This window comes from Venturia canescens, chromosome 1 (assembly GCF_019457755.1).
Source record: "Venturia canescens isolate UGA chromosome 1, ASM1945775v1, whole genome shotgun sequence".
NCBI lineage: Eukaryota > Metazoa > Arthropoda > Insecta > Hymenoptera > Ichneumonidae > Venturia > Venturia canescens.
The window spans coordinates 38161306-38169770 of NC_057421.1; the positions used below are offsets into that span (position 1 = coordinate 38161306).

Below are 8465 nucleotides of genomic sequence, written 5' to 3' on the forward strand. Positions count from 1 at the left end.
AAAATTGTACATAATATATATGTTCTAGCTTCCAAAATAACTCTCCAGTTTATATTCAATAACGGCAATTTTTACTTCCCACTTATTCTTCCAACGAACGAATTCCATTCGGAATAAGAACTGACTTATACTATTATCAAGAACATTAAATTAATAATGAATCGCGCTTCAACAAATTTTTAACCAGATTCTGCTGTACAATTTTGTTTTTTTATGATTGATTTTTTATTAAATGAATAGTGATGGGCCGGACAAGTACTTTTAACACATATTTAAACATAATTTGGATCGATCCAATTGACGTCGAATTTTGTGAATAATACCAGAGGATCCTGAAAGTCTGAGAAGAATCGATTTTCTTATAAGTCTCTGCCACCATAGAGTAACAAATGACTAGCTTTCATGTCATTTTTTTCGATTTAAAAACTTCTTAGAACAATTTAATAATGTCAAAATTTGGAGTTACTAATAAAATACTTGTCCACCGATTGATATCATAAATTTTAATGCTGCACGTAAATTAGATGGAATTTTTTTTAATTGATTGAGCTGTTCGAATCAAATAATAAGAATGAGGCATCGGTTTCCAAAATGATTTCAAGCACGATTTTTCAGTTTTTTATTTTTTACTTGTTACTTAATTGCACTAATTTAATAAAAAACGGAAACAAATTATTCCGCAATATAGAAGAGATATTATTGTGCATCGATAAATGAAAAAAATTGTACATAATGTATATGTTCAAGCTTCCAAAATAACTCTGCAGTTTACATTCGATGACGGCAATTTTTACTTCCCACTTATTCTTCCAGCGAACGAGTTCCATTCGGAATAAGAACTAACATTCGGAATAAGAAAATTAAGAACATTAAATTAATAATGAATCGCATTTCAACAAACTTTTAACGAGATTCTACCGTGCCATTTCGTTTTTTTATGATTGATTCTTTATTGAATGAATAGTGATGGGCCGGACACGTACTTTTAACACATATTTAAACATAATTTGTATCGATCCAATCGACGTTGAATTTTGTGAATAATACCAGAGGATCCTGAAAGTCTGAGAAGAATCGATTTTCTTATAAGTCTCTGCCACCATAGAGTAAGAAATGACTAGCTTGCATGTGATTCTTTTGGATTTGAAAGCTTCTTAGAACAATTCAATAATGTAAAAATTTGGAGTTACTAATAAAATACTTGTCCACCGATTGATATCATAAATTTTAGTGCTGCACGTAATTCAAATGGTAATTTTTTTCAATTCATTAGAAAATACTTGGCCTCGAATTGATATAATAAATTTTAATGTTGCACGTAAATTAGATGGAATTTTTTTCATTTGATTTAGCTGTTCGAATCAAATAAGAAGAATGAGGCATCGGTTTCCAAAATGATTTCAAGGGCGATTTTTCGGTTTATTATTTTTTACTTGTTATTTGATTCTTTTGACACTTTAAAAAATAGATGCAGATTAGTTTTTTTTTAATATAACGTTTTTTCAAGATTTGTAAAATTTTTTTCGCATTGTTCAGTATTTTTTTTATGAAATAATTTTTTTTACAATTAAAAAAAAATTTTGTTTAAAGTTTTTTTTATGGGTGGAATTAACAGCAAACGAGGGACCATCAATGTACTTGTCCCAACCTTTTTTTTCCCTAGGGGAAGCTTATGGTTTGATATCACGTCTTTTTTCTCAAAAGATCCTTATTTATGTTCAGATGACTATAAGATTTTAGTTTAAATTTCTATGAATTGTTTATAATTTTCGGCGTATAACGTTGGTTTTCACGAAAAAAGACCTATTTTTCGTCGAAATTGTACTGAAAATATTTCGATAGAGGTTTATTCTTGGACTTTGATGATTTTTCCCCTTGTGTTCTAATATGTTTCGTCCATTGGGAACTCAAGAGCATGGAGCAATGCGTGTTGCGGGCCGAGATATAATTTTCGGCTGATAACGTTAGGAAAAAGAAAGGAAAAGAGGAAAGATAGATCAAATTCAAGACTCAACAAATCCAACAGAATTGGCCCTTTTTAAATGTTGCTTTTGCATTCTGAATCTAGACATTTTCGTGTCATTCAAAACGTGTCTCCGATGAAATATATTTCCAATGTTTGCAAGTGGCCGCTGAGATCCAATTTTCTACAGTTTGATAGTTGCTGAAAAAAGGCACCCGGAAACATTTATTATGTCAGAACTCAAAGAAGCAAAAAAAACTGAGCGTACTTAATTCACCAGAGCAACGGAATTCAAAGACGTTTAAGGTATCTGCATTGGTTTTGGAGAAAAACAATTTCAGAGGAATTCAGGAATGAATTCAGAAATGTAAAAATTCAGAATAGAATTTAGAAAAAGGAAAATTTAGGAATTTAGAAAAGCTGAAGACGTTTGTGATGAATTTTTGAGATTACATGTTACAGTTGGAGTAAAAAATTTAAATGATTGGCATACATGCTGCGATACAAAAATATGAAAGTTTGGAGGTATTCGCTTCATACCGCAGTAATACAACCTTCAATAGTATTTAAAAAGAAATACTTTAAAATTTACTAAACCAAGTTCTATTACTCATTCTCATAATCAAAGATAGGGGGTGATACTTAACACACATTTTTATGCACAGAAATTTCAGAGTTCGCAGGTATCTGCTGCGATTCAATGTATCTGCGCAATAAATTTTGAAGACAGCAATTTAAAATCTATCCATAAATGAGGAACTGAAGACTTCTGTGATGAGTGTTTACTTCATATATATGTTACAGTTAGTTTTAAAAAGTAAAATGAGTGGCACAGTATATCAATTTTATAATTCGCAGATTTTTGCTGTATTTCAATAATCCAAATCTATAGTATTATAGAGAAAAGTTGGCAAAAGTCATGATGTTACGTTGAAATGACATAGCGAACATTGAATTCAGAAATTCTGTATGTTCCCATGGATGTTAGCAGGCATTATATTTGATCGCATCCAAAACTTAGCAACTGTAGACTTAGCGTAATGAATCTTTTCACTAATAATTCCACATTTGTAGTTTGCAAAGTGAGAATACTCAACATACATGTCATTTCATAAGTATTGTTGTCAAAATTTGTGTTTGCCTACTGCATTCCAAAGATTCGACTTTTCATATGATCAGCAAACAAAGCAACCAAAGACTTTTTGGAATAAGTTTCAAAATTTGTTACTCGACAGACCAGGTGGAAAAAGAATAACTACACTTATATCAAGACCAGAAACTGTTTTGAGAATCTGATGTACAAAATGTGAGATTGATGATCATAACTGGAAACCTCTTGAATCACGTTACCAGAATCAGCATGAAGAAATAGTAGAAAATCATAGGACACATATTAGGCAATTAATTAATGATATGTATCGATCCGCTGCAAACCGATGGAGTGAAAACAAGGATCAGAGAGGGCAAAGCCAAACTGAATATGAAGCAAAATATGGGAAACATGAGAAATAAATTAGAAAACATTTATTCAATTAAAGTTTACAACATCATTCTAACAGTTCTGTGTGTTTTTGTTGTATTTATTCATATATATAATCTGACGCCTTCATATATATAACCTAGCCTACTGACGATATATTTACACTGGACAATATTTCTCGCACTCTGATTTAATTGAAAGATTATTTTAGTTAACACTTATTTCCAGTCGAACAAAATAATGAAATCTTGAAAAGTTTTCGTTGACATATGCATCGCGCATTTTTTATATCCTTTTTCGCACACATATCACAGACTACATTTACGCGGCCGCTTTGATAGTGGTTTAGTATATCACAAAATTTAACGAAATAAATAGTAATATGCACTTCGTTAGATGACGAAAATTATTTTTAGTTATCCCGCACGCACTTCATAACATCATAACCCCAAACGTCAACATGACGTGAAACTTCGGCTGGTGACTTTCGAGCTCTCGGCATGTGACGTCAGTCCGCGACACCGCCGCGAAGTTAGACCACGGTCTGGTATACAGGTCTTGCAACAACGGTAGTGGGGGATGTCAGCTTAATGGTTGCGCTCTGCTTTTCAATTTACGGCCGCGAGAGGCATGACGATCGCGGAGTGTGCATATGTAACGTATGCGCCTAGCTCGTATTGTTTTATTCACACGTGGACTTGTGTTTATTATATACAAGTAGGAACCTCCGTTAACTTGGCCCCCCCATTTAATTATTTTAAACTTTCGTTAATGCAAATCGTTTGAGAGTCGTTAGAGAGAGTATGAGAGAAAAGAAAAATTGTTTGAGAGTAATTATTTTTTTGGCAAAAATGATTTTATTTTTTGGCGTGAAGCTGGCCCCCATTTTTTTTATCTCCTGGAAAAATGGACTTAGACGTTTCATTTTTTTTTTAATCGTTTGAGAGAGATTGAGAGTGAAAGAAAATCGTTCGAGAGTTGATATTTTAATTGATATTAAATGATTTATAATTAGGTGATTTCACCTAGGGTCCCTAGAACTGAGGCACTTCCGGTGTGCGCAGCGGGTATGCGCAGTGCACTTGCGCAAAGCACATGCTGTACATGCATGTGGGATCAGCTGATCAGCAGCTACAGCAGTCGACCTACATTTTATACTAATATATTTTAACGTTTTCCAAGCAAGCTATCGATCAGATAAAATGAACTGCCGGACTGAACGATCAGTACGAAAGATTAAAAGTTTTATCCCTTTTCACCAGCCAAGATGCTATGAGGATTGATTAAAATCAGATATAAGGTAAGTAAGTTTTTTATTTTATTTTCTTTTTGGAACGCAAAAACGGTGAAAAAATTGAAAGAAAGAAAAAAAGAATATTTCTGATTTTTCCGTTCGACGCACTATATATATTCTTGTTTTCAACGTATTTATATATTTTTTTTATGCTACCTTTGAATGCAAAAAAAATGAATAGCTATAAGAGTTTAAAAGATGTTGAATATTAAGAAATATCAGATTATGTACAACGTTGATTTTAGTGTTTACAAAACATTTCAATTACGTTTAAAGTTGTCTAAATTGTTAAACGTCATGTCAAATAAAAAATTTCACAAATCTTTAAAATTGAATTCTTTGATGCCCTACTATGAATGCTTAATTTAAATTGAACGATGAATCGAAACATAATGAGAAGGACAATAAAAGAAAAATAGGTTTATCAGTGTGAACGAGAGGCTTTATTGGCTCGGCGATCAAGAAAATGAACATTATCGAGGATCATGAGTTGACGATTAACTTCAAAAAAACGAAATTAATTAAACTAATTTTGAGGGGATTGAGACAGGGTTGTCCGCTGAAAGGATTTATGGAATCAGCCCAATAACCGACCATCTTTGACTGCGTGCAGATGTCAGATGCTGTCAGAACAACCTGTAATAATTTAAAGAATTTGATATTGAAACCTTTATAAAATTTGCTGGAATAAGTCGATAAAAAAGAGAAAAACATACAAATATAGCCAGCTTCTCAATTTCCATTTCCCTCTGCTCCATGGATGACTTTAATTTTTGACTAATAGTTATAATGGTAAACTGCGGTGAGGCCACTTCGACACAGTCAGGGAACAACTCCAGGAGACCTTTACGCAACAATGTGAGACATTCTTGAGCCACGCAGTGACTGCTCCTTTTGAACCGCTCACTAATTTCCTTTACTGCCAATTCGGTTGGCAACTCATTGTCACCACTGACAGACGGAGAACGACTTTCGACATATGCTGTTGTGGTTGCATCTAATCATCCACGACCTGCACTCCTTATTGGCATATAAAATCTAAATCCTTTTGGTGCTATAAGTTCCCAATTTGGATTGACGCCAGCTCGTGTTATCCAGATCTGCAACAACGTTCAAACTTTTGTATGTAACAAATCAAAACCAAATAGGTGAGCTTCTTTTCATATCCCAGTAGCATTAAACTTTTGTTATTACGTTTTTGAACATTGAAAATACCGACACAGAATAAATCTCATTAACGATTCCCTTTCACAAACAATAGTTTATGGTACGATTTATTTGTTCTTAACTCATCTATTTTACCGAAAATATGGATATGTACTACGAATTATTTTTTTCGGATAATTGAGTTCCGCTTTTCCGAAGAAGATAATAAATAGTCCCCGAAATAAAGAAAGAAAAAATGGTAGAGCACAGCGAAGCTCCAAAGCATAACCTAATTTTCTAATCTGGTTACGAAGATACAATTACGATTTTTGATTCCATCATATATAGGAACACAATTGAATAATATTTTACAAAGTAATAGAATATGATTATCGCAATTCAAAAAGAGAAATATCGTGTAGAGAAGTTCGAATTGATTTGCAAAAGTCAAATATTTACCACGCAGAGGCTCGCGTATCGGATTTGATGAGTTCGTACGAATTGTCAGGTGTTTTCAGCGCTTTGTCGAGAATATTTAGCCTACAATACTAAGCCAAAGAACTCAGACTCATCTCTGACTAAGCTGACAGGAGTGATATGTAATTTCTCTTTAGTATTTTACTGCGATGCATTCAGTAAAATGGAATATCAATTTTTGAGGTTATATTCAACAAGTTTAAGTTTCTCTAAAAAAAAGTTCTGCATGAATTCCTCATCAATGCATTCATTCCTTGATAAAAACAGGGTACGGATTTCACGTTAACGATTGGATAACCAACAACATTCTTCCAACTACTGATTGTTCCCAGAGCTGCCCAGTCTGTACAGAACATCAAATTTTTAAGCATGCCTCTTGGGTCTCAATAAAATTGTGCTCTCAATATCTCAGAAAGTACTGTACAATTCTACTCTTCATTTCGTCACTCCGTATAAATTCACTATCATATATCTCTACTCTAAAATTATTTTCCTACCAACAAAATGAATCGCTTCAGTCCATGCCAACAGCACGGGGGTCCGTATTTATCCAATAATCACAAAAATTGAAAACAATATTAAAAAAAGGTGGTTCAAAAATGTTTAAATTTTTGTTCAACGTACTTGGATCGTGGGGAGAACTTTAAGAATAATTTTTCAGATTATCAATGAGAATTGATCATTGAAAAATGAACAAAGAAGTTCCAGAATAAAATATTCAATTATACCAGCTTGATTTACGATGAAACGTCCTTGTAGAAGGGTAGAGGCTGAACCTCGGATTGTGCATCTTCGTAATTCAATGGTTGGCAGTTACAGCAATCATAAAAACCATAGCACCAGCTTCCAACCTGCGTTCTCCAGTTTCTTGATCGGATGTAACAGCCGCTGTTAAAACCAGCCCCGAACGAACCTCGCCCAGTTGCGTTGCTATAACTCTTGGAACGGTGCGAAACACAGCTGAAATTTCACCAATCACAAGAATATTTATGTAACTGTGTAAAAAAAAAAAAATGCATATAAGAATAGTTTATATTTCAATTGTTCAAAGTTAGTGTTTTTTCAAAATTTCACGATGAATTATTGAAATTTTATCAAAGAAAGACGATAATGAGCAATCTGCAGGAGTTTGGAGAAAACCGCTGGTAAGCTGGTAACAACTGGAAAAACGTACGAATATAGCCAGCTTCTCAGTTTCCATTTCCCTGCTCCACGGGTGACTTTGATCACTTAATTTTTGACTAAGAGTTATAATGGTAAACTGCGGTGAGGCCACTTCGACACAGCCAGGGAACAATTCCAGAAGACCTTTACGCAACAAATTTGGACATTCTTGAGCCACGCAGTGACTGCTTCTTTTGAACCGCTCACTAATTTCCTCTACTCCGAATTCGATTGGGAGTATCATTGTCAATCAACAATGAGTTGTCGACTACCCTATTTAGAAGAAAATTCTTTTTTGAATGATAAGTCCAAAATATAAATGTATTCCAATAATTTTTCGTCTTTACAAAATTAAAAAAAAAAAAAACGAGTAGCCCAGCGAAAAGAAATGAGAATTTTTTTGACTCGAATTCAAATTTTTTAGTTTCTTCTTCAAGTACGACGAAAGATATTAGTAAATGATTGAACGAATATTGCGATAACCAGTTGATGTTGTATTGTTGAATTATCAAATATTTATACTGTTTTTCTTTTTTTTCGCTTAAAATCATGTGAAGCAACGTTGCTTTGGAAGAAAAAAGCTCTCGTGCCCTTACAATTTTGCTTCTCTTACATGCAGGATTTTCTGTCTTTTTCATTTTATTTTGTACTCGAGATTTATATTTCTTTGAAAGTGAAGGCAGAGAAGCGAGAAAATGGCTGATAAAAAATCTCACCGGTTTCACTCGTTCATCATAATGGCAATAAAGCAATTAAATTGTTTCGAGGCTGCGTGAGCGATTCGGAAAAAAATTCCGTCAACTTATCATACAATTCGGCTCGACGGACGTGAAGTTTTCTTGCGTTTTTTCAAATGTTTCGGAATCCTCGGTGCTCGAAGACGACGATAAATCGATGTTTCGGGCTGACTCCTGTTCCCGGAATATGACGGATGCGAGTAG

General features: G+C 33.7%; 1 pseudogene; it reads right to left on the reverse strand.

Moving 5' to 3' along the window:
* Positions 1-5157: 5157 nt before the first annotated feature.
* LOC122411728 (uncharacterized) lies at positions 5158-7768 on the reverse strand (annotated as a pseudogene).
* Between the last annotated feature and the right edge of the window lie 697 nt (positions 7769-8465).